The following is a 12,292-nucleotide window of genomic DNA, read 5'->3' as shown; positions in this document are numbered from 1 at the left end:
AAGGAAAAGAAGACAAAGTCTCCATGAGACACAGACATGTTGTGGACGGATGTTAATCCAGAGTCTGAGTGTGGACTCTGTGTCTGGATGTAGACGTTGATCACACCCACTTGGCCGTGTTCCAGACAACGGCAGCTGTATCTCTCTACAGATCTGAAACTCAGAGTCAGACTGAGCCACGGCCTGCAGCTAATAACCGTCTTCAGGGACAGAGAGGAGTCCTGCATGGCTCTGAATCAACCTGGTCCTCCAGTTGTTGTTTGCAGCACAGTCTGAATCAGGAAGTGGTTTCAACAGAGACCTGAGCTCTCCCTCTTTAACCAGCTGCTCTGTAGAGAAACACCTTCAAGAATCCAGATCCATGCAGTCCACATCATGTTCTGGACCGTCCTTCTTTAAATCTAATCCACTGAGTTTCACCTGAAGGCGGTGTCATGATGTCATTGTCAAACTATTCTCTCTCTTCCTGTCGTTCAGCTCTGTGACTGAAATGGAAGAAAGTAAAAGGCCAGAGAGTGACACACATATCTGTAGACAGCAGAATGAAACACAGCCTGTCAACCACTGAGAAGAATGGTTTTCATTTGAAATGTTTTCTTCTTCTCTGCTGCTGCTTCAGGATTCTGACTGTGTCAAGTTAAACTGAGAACAATGAGTCAAGGAGCACAGAACCACAGATCAGTCTGAATCTGACATGATGATCACATGATTGATTTAACTAGAAACACCTTAGAGTCTGACAGGAGGAGGAGGAGGCTCAGCTGAGGACACAAGTAGAGGACAAGAGATGATTGGCTGGTTGAGACTGTGGCACATCTGATTGGTTCAGATGGAAGCAGCCGTAGTCAGCTGACTAGAAAGGCGGGAACAGAGAGAGAGAGAGTTGAGGCTGAGTGAACTTCCTGATCTTCATATCTGAGTCTCTATGTCAGACACACCCAGCAGAGTTTCTATTCACACCCTGTGACTGGGACTCAGTGTCTTTACTCTGGCTGGGTCTTAATGTCAGCTGATGTGTTTTTATGTGCTATGCTACTGATCCAGATCTCAGTTTGTCAGTGAAGAACAAAAAGCTGCAGCGTTCACTTCCTGGTTTCCTTCTTTGATATTTGCTGTAACTCTCAGTGTCTGTGAGGATACAAACCTCATACCTTCACGTTCTTCCTCCTCAGACGTTACAGACTCCAGAGTCAACTTCATCATGTGTTCATAGACTAACTGAAGCTCCTGTGATGCCCCCTGCTGGCTGCATCTACAGGATGCTTTTACCCAGAGTGCTTCACTCCCCTCTGACGCACCACTGACAGGAGGTCTAATGTGAGAGAGAATCCAGACTTGGTCTCTGGTTCTCAGACTGGTTTGTAGTAGAGTCAGGAGGGAGGTAATGATCAGATCATTAACTGGTGGAAAAGCATCAAGAACACAATGGAACAGTTCCTGAAGTAAAAGTCCACATGTGTTATCAGCAACAATGAGTCAGAGATCACATGACTGCTGACTGATTGACATGAACCAGGAAACATCTTTTAATGTTGGACTTCATTTACTGTTGATACTTTAATCTGAAAAATAACTGACAAGTTTAAGAGAATCAAAGCTGTGAAAGAATAAAACCTGAAGAGAAATACTTCTACTTCAGTAAATCTACTCAGTTACTCTGAGACTCTGAAGACACGTGATTTACAAGAAACGCTGCAGCAGAGTCGGCGCATGCGCACTCTGTCCTTCCTGTCAGCTCCACCCTGTCTCAGACTGAGAGACTGAACCAACTCTGAACTCTCAGTCGGGACTCTGCAGCCTCACAGCTATATACAATATTTACAAGAATTATAAGAGAAGAGAATATTAAAATAAGTGGACATTAAAAATTAAGTTACAATAAAATGTAATAACAATAACAAATACATCTGCTCCGCTCCATGGTTTTCTATTATCTGTCATATCTGTGTGGGGATATTGTCGCCCCCTGCTGCTGAGAAGGTGCCGTGAACAGAAGCTGTGTGAGAAAGAGAAAGTGAGGGGGGCAGTTCACCTCTGTGGGTCCACTGTATAAAAGGACTAAAGTCAGTCACACCTTGACTTTCTTCCATATAACACACATTTCATTCCTAATATTATAAATACAGGCCTATAATTCCTGCTTGTTTTGTTTTTATGAATTATGTGAAATGGCCAAATAAAACTAGGTAATACAAAACGATGACGTGGTCACCAAGGTGAACTGGTTTAGTCTTGACTTCTGGTCGTGAGTGACAGCGTTGGAGGATGGAAATCTGTTGATTGTGGAGTGTTAAATAAACAGAGATGGACAGAAAAAGGTCAAAGCATCAGGTGACCAGTTTAGGAACAAAAGAAAAGATAAAGGTCTGCTATGTTCTCTCTGTATGATTACAGTATCATGTCATGAATGAAGGGCTAATGTTAACTGGTGCTGTACGTTTGTTAGACTTTTACTATGATGCTGTAATGCTGATACAACAGTAATTCATCTTAACAAACACCAGATCTAATTTCACCATAACATTGTGCTTTGAACCAAAACTGTTCCAAGTTCAGTTCTTCTTTATATCCATCACGTTGGGTCCTGTTATTAATTCATATCTGTAGCTAGTTTCAAAGATGAACATTTGCTACAACTCTATTTGGTGTCAAACATAGTTTAACCAGTCAGAACTAAAAGTGTACCAAGCATAGAACTGGAGGCAGTAACCAAGGAGCTAATTGTTCCTCCCTGAAAGATGGATTAATATAGCGTCTAATGACAGACACTTAGCATGGAAGGGCATGTTGATTTAAATCTGTAATTCATGGATGTTTTGTATCAGAGTTATATTGTAGTCTACGGTGTTTTGATGTCAGTTTCAATTGTAATTTCAGGGACACTTCTAAAATATTTGGAGCATCCTCTGCCACTGGTCAGGATGAGACACCCACCTCCTCTGTTAGACAAGACCTGACATCTACCTCGGGTGTGTGATGAAGGATTTGTGCTATTTAGAATATTTCTTCTGTATTGTATTTGTATACATCTGTGAGGGCTCAGCAGTTTTGATGCAGCCTGTTGCACAAAACTTGTGGCCTGAGTCTCACTGAGCTGATAGACGCTGAATGGACTCTACATTGTTTCAAGTTCAAGTTCCTCTGTCAGAGGATACACACAATTACATGAAGCACAGAAATATGGTGCATTGAGGTTGAATTGATCCCAACACCATTTGAACAACACTTTACAGAAGTTATCCAGCAGACACCATTGGACACACAGGGAGAGACAAATGGGTACCACTGTTCCACCTTCATCTCTAAGGTATAATACTTTCAGCCTCAGGCAGCTCTGTGGTCAGGACTTTTACTTGGTAAGTCAGCTTCCACTCTCATATGTATACATGCATTCATTTCAGGTTTATTTCTTCCAGTTGTGAAATGTATGTGCTTGTATTACTGGAGACCTTGGAAGACACGGGACAGGTCCTGTTTATGAGAATCTCTCCAGGAAATAAAAGAGCTGCTCAGAACTCATCACAGGTAAAACATTAGTGTTAACATGCAGTAAGAGCTAACCATGAACTGTAATAAAAAAAAAACAGACTGGACAACTTTGTGCACAGATACAAGGAGATGCATGAAGCTCTTCTGAGAGAATACCAGGACTCTCTAAGACAGAACAAGGAAAAGATTTGATATATTCACAGTTTTTCTACTTAATGTAATTGTATTTCACATTTTCAAAAATCCTGCTTGTAGGAATCTTAATCTGATCACATTATATCTGTGATTTACAGCTGTATCTGTTCAGTTTGGATGGAATTCAATGAACAAATTGGCTAAAAATTCTACTGAAGAGAGCATGTTATAAACATGTCATTTATACACTAGTTTTAAAGCAACACTAAAGAGTTTTTAGTACCTTAAAATAATGTTTCAAAAATAGTTTCAGTGATTTATCACCTCAAAACCGGGTAAAAGCCAATTCTGTATTCGCTTTGCGGCCCTCTATTGGCTGTAACCGCACTATGTAACTTTGCTTCGTCGGGTAGCGTTTTTGTAGTTCTAAAAAGACTACAAATTTGACCTGCTTTACGGCAACGCGGCTACAAAATCCGGTAGGTTGAGGCTCAAATCGGTGAGAGAGTGAATCAGATCAGTGAGAGAACACTCAGCAGGTGTGTGGAAGATACCAGCTTCATGACAGAGCCTGCAAAGAAAAGGAGGAGTGTACTGTCCGATGAGGCGAAGAAAAGAAAACGAGAGCATGATAAAGAAAGAGCTAAAACGAGAGTGAATATCGGACCGGCTCATACTCGATGGCGAGAGCTGAAGGAGCTGAAGGAGGCAACAAAATGCAAGACAGATGGTGACTTGGCTTTGCTGCTGCTGGACTTGTAAGTAATACCGGTAATCTTTTTTTCAAACAGTGTGCATCGGTGTTCAATACATTGTCAATTATTTTTTCGGCTCATCTTAGCGAAGGCGTTAGCTATTGTGCTAATATGTAACTATCGCTATGGCTCATGTTAGCTAAGGTGTTCGCTATTGTATGTAACTATCGCTAAGCTAAATATCGCTGTAACTATCACTGCAAGCTAAGACAATAACTGCCAAAATAACCCCAAATGTTTGACCGTTCCCAAAGTTGTTGATTCTTAGTTCACAACGGTCTCTGAAACTTTTTTCAACAACATTCACAAGATTTTCACAGACAATGCAAATGGCTATTACATGCTAAACTGTTAGGCAATACGTTTCTTTATTTTTCATCCTTATGTAAACCTATCTGGCTATTGCTAATCTGCCGTTTCAAATTTACAGTTTCACACAGAAATAAAAATAGCAAGCAATGTCATTATTTTGTTTTACTTCATTCTAATGTTGCAATACATCATACTTTCGTAAAATCATGCAACATACTCTACCTTGTCACTGGACATCCTTCGATATCGTTGATTGGTTCCAAAGCCGGTTCTGCATAAACAAATAACGTGCCTGCGACAGTAGGATGCAGTAGGCTAACTTATTTACGACGGAAGTAATGGACAATTACACTTCCAACCAGTAGGGGGACCGAAGAGGAAAACTTCTTTAGTGCTGCTTTAAAATAAGTATCACGTTCTTATTGTTCATCAATTCTACACTTCTTTATTACTATATGAGCACAAAACAGTATAATTGTTTCATTTAGTATACTTCTTCCTATTACAGACCATGATCAATTGTAAGACATGACAAAAACAACTGTTCTGACTCCTGTGTAAATGTTTTCTGTCATGTTTATGTTCCTATGGTGACACCTGGTGCTAGAATGTGGTACTACATCTACATGTATTCCTTTGTAACAGCCGTTGCCTGTCAGTTATACTTGTCCGTTTGATGAGATGGTGCAACAGCTGTTTCCTCGTTTTGATCCTTGGAGTAAATACTCAGTAAGTGTTCAATGAATGATACTGATGAAAGAGTTACATAACTGTTACAGCTAACATTTCTAAAGATAATAACTAACAAAATGTTTTAATGTTGGAATACTTGTGTGTTAGCATGACAAGTCTAGCCACTCTGTGTATTGCTACCAGTGTTGGGCAAGTTATTTCCAAAATGTAATATATTTCATATCACAAGTTACTTGCATTTGAAGGTAATAAGTTTCTTTACAATATTACCTTCTGTGTAGAGTAATAAGGTACTCATTACTTTTTAGTTACTTTCTCCAAAATAAACATTCAGGACAAGGCATTACAAAATGAAGGTGCGCAATATTTGGTCACGGCAAATAGTCCTCAATTAACTGTAGTTCCTCATAAATATAGTGTGTGTGTGTGTGTGTGGGGGCAACATTAAAGTCTAATGAGGTCTATATTGCATCTGCAAGTAGTGGTTACCATGAATATCTGAATTACAATAATGTAATGATATAGAATAATTAAACAACCAAAACTTTTACACGACATGACACAAACTCTTCTTCTATGCCTCATTTTTACCTTGTCACTTGATCGAACAGGGATTTTGCTGACAAGCTTTTGAAATGCCGGTGACTCAACTGTAGAAAGAGGCAGCGCATCCTCCACGACATACTCAGCCACCAGTCTGCTCACTACTCCTGGGTCAAACATCTTCACCTCTGGTCTGGAGAAATCCAACTTTCATTGTTTAGATTTGGTCGCGCCGTCATCTTCTGTTTGCTAGCAAGAGGTCGTTTAGCAACTAGCTTAAGGTTGCTGTGCACTCTCTCCAGGTGTTTCTTGAGGTTACTTGTACTATTTCTGGCCGTAGACAGTTCCCTCGGCCTCCCACCAGCACATAAAGAGCACCTTACTGTGAGGTTCTTATCCATTTCTGTGACAAATTCAAAATAGTGCGAGTATAACCACTTAGAAAATGTTGAATTATCAGTTGTTGTTGTTGCCATCTTGCCATCTCCAAACTGTCTTCTTCTCCTCTTTGTTTACGTTGTTTTTTCTAAACCTCGGCCTGTGCGACAGCTCGGAATGTAACGTGTTACCGGACTCAGTAACTGTAATAATATTACCAAAATATAGTTAGTAACGCGTTATATTACTCCGTTACTGACTAAATGTAATATATTACTTTTGTAACGCGTTACCCCCAACACTGATTGCTACCTAGTAACCTAGCAACCAAATACCATTATGTATGAGATCGTTAAATCTGATAACTGTCGTTTACATTTATGTGAATATGTCTGATGCTTAAAGAGGCGTCACTTAGTGACTTTCTGTATTTTTATGTCTTTGTAGTTTTACGGATCTGAATGGAATGAAAGTGAGCGATGGAAAAGAAATGAAATTAGTTCAAGTAAAGTTTCATGGAAGAAAAGTCCCGCTCTTCATTTTATTCTCGTTAGCTATCTGTCAGTGCTTTGTAACGGACACAACTGCCAGGACAGAATAACAACCATAGATTAGAGAGAAGAGAAAAACATTATCAACATCAAGGGTCAGTGACTTACAGTCTATCAGTGCTTCACTAAATGTCCTAGTCTTGACACATATCCACAGATCTGTGGTAGCTAACAACAAGTAAAAATACAAAATGTGGAGAAAATCTTCCAAAACAGACATCTGCAAATAATACCTTGCTTAAGTAATAACAATACACCTCTGTTTATCATAACAAGACCCACAGGATAGACACTGAACACTGGAAACAGAACAAAACAGAAGAGTCTAGTTGTAATCTAGCTTCTATTATTTCATCCGTCAGTAACAGAACTGTTCCGTTCTGTGACCTTATGACCCCATTAATTGTTGTCTATCCAGTGTGTACCATCTGAAGCGCTGTCTGTCTGTGGTGCTGAACACAGAGCTCCACCCTTCTGTCACATTTGACAGCCACACTCAGGTGGAGCTGTCCGTCCGTTCAGCACCACTGACATGGAATCAAAGCATCCAGAAGAGATCTACTGGAGCTAAATCTATTCCTGACATTCATTTACAAGTGGCCTGGGGAGAACGTCTCCTCCTTTCTACACCTCACTGATGAAGATGATGATGATGATGATGATGTTTAGTGTGTTAATAATACATTCTGATGCAGACCTAACATACCTGGATGACGTTCAGACCAGTAAACAACAGAAGCTGCTTGTGGAGGACGTCTCCAGAAACAGTCTTGTTGTCTTTCAGTTCTTGGAGACCATTTATCCAGTGTTGTGTCTGGTGTGTCACCAGCTCTGGATCAGCTGATGGTGAGTACTGGACCCAGACATAGAACAGTTGATGCTAGTTTGGCTATCCGTACTCCATCCAAGGAATCTCTGACTTTCTGCCATTGGGACATTTTCTGTTCCTGAATCAGAGTCAAGTTTGGCAGCTGTTCTCATCCTCTTCTCAACTTGTGCTATGAAACAACCAGCCATGATCTTAGGATTGCTGTTGGTTGAATACACATGAAGCCATATAATGAGTCTTGAAGCATCAATGGCTCCATTTCTACTTTAACTTGTCATAGAGTCAACATGTCACATGAAGTTAGGCCCTGAAGGGTTAATGTACATGCTCCACATCAGGCCATTTCTTCTTTGCTCTGTGCCACGAGGGTCTAGAAACTTTAACAAATAAAATATCATAACATGATAGTGGTCAAGTTTTTTTTTTTCTACTGTGTTAGTTCTCCACGTAGAAGTACATGTTTTAGTGTCTTTCATCACATTTACTTTGACCATTACAGTGATGGCTCCTCCTGGATAAACCCTGAGCTCCTCTGTGGTGGAAATCTACCGACCAGAAAGTAAAACCTGTAAACGTTTTATCAGGAAGGTTTGACAAGTTTAAGTAATTAAATGAAGAGAACGGCTACACAATATGTTTCCTGTAATAAAGTTATTTAAATCAGCAGCACATAGAGAGAGACTAACGGACACAGGACACGTCAACAGTGACACAGTCACGTTACCTACATGACGTAACACACTCTAGCTCAGTTACCATAATAAGTAATGTAAAGGCTCCAAGATGCTAGGTTCAGGGACAGTGGGAATTTAAAAAATCATAAAAAATACAATGCAGCGGCCACTTGGTCAGTTTGCATAAAATGTAATATGTTGGCTCTGAATGATTTATAGAATGTTTTATAACACCCCCTATAGGGGCAACTTTCTGAAATCTCTTGTTATAAATTTGCATGCTAACAGACTATGCTAACAGACCATGCTAAACAGACCATGCTAACAAACCATGCTAACAGACTTTGCTAACAGACCATGCTAAACAGACCATGCTAACAAACCATGCTAACAGACTATGCTAACAGACCATGCTAATAAACCATGCTAACAGACTATGCTAACAGACCTTGCTAATAAACCATGCTAACAGACCTTGCTAACCAACCATGCTAACAGACTATGCTAACAGACCTTGCTAACAAACCATGCTAACAGACTATGCTAACAGACCATGCTAACAGACCATGCACTAAACCAGAAGTATTCTTGATCATTATTAACAAGCAGCTTTCAGACAATAACTCGACACCAACCTTAGTTTTGTAAGGACAGAAGAACACCGTCCTCCCTCTCCTCTCTCTTTCTGAGCTGCTTCAACGTCTTGAAGCTGAGCTGCAATAAAATGACATGTTGGAGCATCTCATCTCAGGAATTAAGTCCTTATATAGGTGAAGAGGTGAAACCACCACAGATGCTAGAACTGGAACCTGTGGTGCATCATGACAACCTGAGTGTAAATCTGGTGTGGGTTTAAATCCTGGCAGAGTGATGTTCTGCTCATCATACTCATCTGAAATAAGATGACTGCTGTAGTGTGACTATCAGGACTAAGTTAGTGACTGAGAGGAGAAAGCAGGGCTCTGTCTGACACGCTGAGTCCAAGGAGGAAACATGAAACCATTACTGTCACTGAAGGTGTTTATTTGAACCCTGTTGATAACACATACTTTATTGTCATGTCATTATTCAGATGGACTTGCAGGACTAAACTATGATGAACAATAGCTTAAGAGGTCAACAGAAACATCTGCACCCTACCTCCCCCTCTGTCTGTATCAAAGCAACAGATTGACAGGCAGGTGCAGGTGATAAACCCAGACACACCCACTACCCCTGGTGACAAGTGACAAACACATCCCTGCCTCTACAACTACATTTACCATCTAGAGGACTGAACGCCCACTAGTCAACATCTGTTCATCTATTTTTAGTTCATTTAGAAATAAATCTATTTAACATTTTATTGTGTCAGCTTGAAAACCATCAAGTGTAGTCAGAATGTGCATGGCAAATCAAATCCCATACAAGCATGGACCACTAAATGACACGTCTCCATTGCATTCCATTTCATTGTCCACTAGATGTCCTAATAGAGCTTTGTGTCACTGAAGCCTCCAGGAATGAACCATTTTCTGAATAAAGTGTGGAAGCTTCCATTGACCATCACTACCCAAGTGTTCAGGCACAAAAACAGGATTTTAATGAATAAAGTTTAACAAAAGCTGGAGCAGAGTTCTACAAAGAAACAAGAGTCCACAGGAGCAGGCTGGTGAGAAAGCTGGAGCGTGGGCTGCACCTGGAGCCAGAAAGAGACTCATTGTTGATAGATGGTTGACAGGTATATTCTTTATTCCAGACCCAGGGGGATCCATATCACAGTAAAAAAGTAAAAAACAGTAAAAAAAAAAAGCACACAGGGCAAAAATACAAACATACAAAGAGACCTCAATGGTCAATGTCCCATATACAGACAAGTCCGCCAATGGTTCCACAGTCTGGAAGAGAATCTCACAGAACTGCGTACCGGGTTGGCCAACACAGTAATTAAATCATTTTGTGACACAGATACTCTACACATAAATCTATACATCAGATTTTGTAGAACTGCAGAGCATGTAGGCACACCAACACTGACAAACAAATGGCTTGCCCTGGCGCTTCTAGGAGCACCCAGCAACAGCCTCATGCTGTCATTATATGCCACTATGAGTTTTCTCATACTGCCATGTTTATAACGACACCATAGGTGGGCAGTATACAAAGGTGTGCAGTATGTTCTAAAGAGTGAGATCTTCACAGATACAGAGCACATGCTAAACTTACGACCCAACATGTTCGCTTTAGCATACAGCTTCCGTCGCTGCCTAATGATGTCCTTGTCATCAGACAGATCATTTGCAATAATATGGCCCAAGTATGTAATCTCGCTGCACTCACTGAGTGCAGTACCGGACAGATAGAAGTCAGGGAAGGTTGCCTGTCTGTCTTCTCTACTTCTAATGATCATGATCTTACTCTTTTTAGCATTGTATTTTATGTCAAAATCAATACCATACTGTGTGCATATTCTCAGTAGCTGTTCTACCAGGTAAGTGGTAGAAGTGGACATGAGTGGGAGAGGAGGAGGAAGTCTTTAAGTAGAGTTCAGCTTGATTGGATGATGAGATGGCAGCCCAGACCATAATAACCACCAGCAGCAGCAGCAAACCTGAGTCTGAACCTGAGCAAACAAACACTAATACAGACCCATAGAGGGCAACACGTCATCTCTTAACACCTGTGGTTTATTCTCAGTTTTATTAAATATCAGTTTCAATCTGGTCGTGGAACAGTGGTGTGTTGGTTAACATTCATGAAATTAGAATATAAAGAGGTGCCAGACACAGAATGGATAGACAAGAGGAGAGATTAAAAGCTTTGTGCATCATCACCAGACACACATACTATTTATACTGGTGAAGAATAAATGACCAGAAGAACTTTGTTCTTGTTCTTGTGGAGTATGTAACAAGCTTAAAGCATGCAGCTGGTGAGTGGCCTCTGCTCAGGTGTTGCTGGTTCAGGTAATGAAGCCACACCTGCTCTGCCACTGCAAGGCCAGTGGGGGGGTCAGAGGGGTCTAACAATACCTGCCCTGTTTGGGAGTTCTTGCAGCTTGTTCTCTACACATCGGCTGGACAGAACTTTTTTCTCGTGTGACGTCCAACAACTATTGTGTGATTGGTCAGAAATTAAAAGTGGGCGTGGTTAATGTTGTTGTTACTGTTCTGAACTTGAGAGGGGTCTACCAATCCTGTGCTTTCCATCAGTAACTGATCATAATATGCAGATGACACTGACCTCTACTTGCCTGTGAGATGATGAGATGATGATGACAGTAGTTTAATGAACCTTAATAACTGAATGAGGATAAATCAGCAGCTTTAAAACCACTGCCATCACAATACCAATTATTTTACACTTAATAAAAAGTTAACGGAGCTTCTTATGTCAGAAATATTCTTTGCTCAGATAATTCTGGTTAAACAGCATCTGAAACACATCAGATGATTGACAGACAGTCTGAACGTTTGTGTTCAACTAAAGAATCAGAGTTCTCCACCGAAGTACTGAAGTTTCCAGCAGCTGAATGATGTTCTTGCTGTTTATATAGTGTGAGGCTGCAGTTTATCATGTCTGTTCTTTGTCTGCACTGAAGAGAAGTGTATGTCGGTTAGCCACAACTAAACAAGGACAAGTCAGATTTTCCATCAGACGTTGTTGTGAAACCCACAGAACCACACCAAGAAAAAAAACAAGTCACAAAGTTCACTGATCTTCTAGAGACACCTGCTGTGTTATTCAGAGCGACATCTAAAGTTTTTATCAAAGCAGAGATCATAATGTGACACTAGTCTTTACAGTTCACAGGGACTTTGTGGTTTTTCTCTTGTTTGTAAATGTCCCCACAGTGGGATAAATGAAAGAATGATCTTATTTAAGAGTAAATGTAGTCAGTGGTGTGGTGGTTAGCACTGAAGCCTCCCAGCCAGAAGGTTCTGGGTTCTAATC

General features: G+C 40.6%; 1 protein-coding gene across 1 annotated transcript in view; it reads left to right on the top strand.

Moving 5' to 3' along the window:
- The window catches only part of LOC311492916 (uncharacterized protein), a gene marked incomplete at both ends in the record, with an annotated part of 225,698 nt that overhangs the window by 46,592 nt on the left and 166,814 nt on the right, over window positions 1-12,292 (top strand). The window lies entirely within an intron of this gene.

Source organism: Chelon labrosus (genome assembly GCF_963514085.1).
Source record: "Chelon labrosus genome assembly, chromosome: 1".
Taxonomy (NCBI): domain Eukaryota; kingdom Metazoa; phylum Chordata; class Actinopteri; order Mugiliformes; family Mugilidae; genus Chelon; species Chelon labrosus.
This window is presented reverse-complemented; position numbering and strand designations above follow the sequence as displayed.